Raw genomic sequence first — 2,605 nt, 5'->3', positions numbered from 1 at the left:
GGAAAGATCCCACATGCCGCGGAGGGGCTGGGCCCGTGAGCCATGGCCGCTGAGCCTGCGCGTCCGGAGCCTGTGCTCCGCAACGGGAGAGGCCACAGCAGTGAGAGGCCAGCGTACCGCAAAAAATAAAAATAAAAAAGAATGCCGTTCATAAAGAAGGGGGAAAAAAATCACCATAATCCTACCACCCAAAGGCAACCACTGTTAACATTTGGGGTAAGCCCTTCCAGACTTTTCTATTTACTTTTTTCCACTTAATGTGCAAACTTCATTTCATGTTAATAAATAAATATATTTCCAAGTACATCATTTTAAATGATTGTATAGTATTCTTGTGAATCAACTAAAGGGGTAATTGAATGGAAGAGGAAGACATGGTTTGGGTAATCCTACGTTTCACCTCACCAATCTCCCACCGGGCAGCCCCTCCCAGAGACCACATTCCCACACACTCAGTGTTTCTGAAACAGGGCTTTTGCCGCCAAACCATTCCCTCCTTCCAAAATTCCATTCTTGTAGTCACCCATACTCAAACTCCTAGAGTCACTTTGTCTTCCTTCCCTTAACATCTGCTAGTCACCACATCTTGCCAAATCTTCCTTTGCAATACTTTTTCACCCACTCCACCTCCTTTTCATTTCTGCTTTCAGTACCTGAGGCCAGAACATTATTAACTTGTTGCCTAATTACAACATTCTTCAACTTATTACAATTACTTCTTAATTTATGTCTCTGCTGTCAGTCTCTCTCTCTTTTCTCTAATTCATTCTGCAGAATGCTGCCAGACTTCAGATACTGCTCAAAAACCTTCGATGTCTTCAAATTTCCTAAAAAACATATCTTGTATTTGTATAGCACATCTCATTTCATTTCTATTTCTGAAAATAAAGTATGCCTGGTAACATATAGGAACATATACTCTCATTAAAAGAGATCTACCTGTATCAATAATTTAGATATATTTGTCAACCTCAATGCCTAACCCAATACTTACAAATGGTAGTGACTCAATAGATATGAATGGATAAATAAATAAATGAATGAAGCTCCTTCTATTTTCCACTGACTTTCATCATAAAACTAGAGTTCTCAGGGTTAAAATTTAAAAGTTAATTAATGGACAGACTTGAAAATCTTGGCAAGGAAGACATTAGTAGGCATGAAGCATTGTGCTGAGAATGTTGGTCATGGGACATTTCCATCACTTTATATTTAGAGTTCTGTGGTAACACGTTAGAGCATACCCAAGATTTAGGGCCTCTAGTGCTCTCTACCACTTTCCCTAACTTCTCTTCCTCAGGTGACTGGAATATCTGTCATAAGCAGCTTGGATGAAAAGGTAAAATATTCTTTTCTAGGATTTAATGAATTTGAGTGATGCAGAGAGAGGAAAGGAAACCTCCAGTTCAGTGAAAGGGACACACAGGTAACCAGAAAATTGAAGAGTCCTTCAGTGCAGCCTAGTGCTGGACTTTGGAATGAGAGTACATTGGACACTTAATATCCCATGCTGAACCTGATTCCTCATCTATAAGATAGAGATAATACCTGCCACGTATGGTTGGTAGAGAATGTTAAGTGCAGTTAGGATGTGTTTGTGCTTATAGCACATAGTAAAACAAGGCAATAAATAGCTCTCACTATTGTATTAGTCAGGGTTTTCCAGAGAAACAGAATCAATAGAATATACGAAATTTATTGTAAGGAATTGGCTCAGGTGACCATGGAGGCTGGCAAGTCCAAAATCTGCAGCATTGATGTCCCCATTCAAGTCCCAAAGCCAGCAGGCTGCTGTAGAACCAGGAAAAGTGATGTCCCAGTTTAAAGGCCATCAGGCAGGAGAATTCTCCCCTACTTGGGAGAGGGGCAGCTTTTTGTCTATTCAGAACTTCAACTGATTGGATGAGGCCCACATATATTATAGAGGGCAATCTGCTATACTCAGTCTACTGATTTAAATGTTAATCTCATCCCCAAACACCCTCACAGAAACACCCAGAATGTTTGACCAAATATCTGGGCACATCATACCACAGTCAAGTTGAAACATAAAATTGACCATCACAACTATTATTGGTAATAATAAATTGTAGGCACAGAGTGCTATGAGAGTACATCACAGGATATTGATCAATCTGGAGTAGTAGGTATAGGGTAGACCTTGGAGAAAAGGACTGATGAAGCCTTTCTAAAAGTTATGGAGTCTAATAGACTGGGTCACCCAGGTGAAGATGTCCAGAAAGCATTCAATATAGCGATTGGGGCTCAGGGGAGAAAACTGCCAGCTGGTAAGGATTTGAGGGCCAAGTCAGAAGCTGAAGCCATGAGAATGGATGAGATCAGTCAGGAAAAGTGTATGAGTGAAAAGACGGGAATGGAGCCATGAAGAAAAACAGCATTTTACAGGGAGCCAACCGAGAGGACTAGCTAAAATAAAAACCTACTCAACTGAAATGTTCCCCCAAACCCAATACTTGAAACAAATAAATGCCTGCTTCTTGATCTGTTCTGTCAATTCAAAGATCTTAAAATGAGTTTGCAGAAAGTTGGTGCTACTTGTACTGAAACTATAAGCACACATTAAGTGAGGTCCTTGCAATATTTG

This window comes from Physeter macrocephalus, chromosome 4 (assembly GCF_002837175.3).
Source record: "Physeter macrocephalus isolate SW-GA chromosome 4, ASM283717v5, whole genome shotgun sequence".
NCBI lineage: Eukaryota > Metazoa > Chordata > Mammalia > Artiodactyla > Physeteridae > Physeter > Physeter macrocephalus.
The sequence above is the reverse complement of the archived record's forward strand: the minus strand, read 5'-3'. Positions refer to the sequence as shown.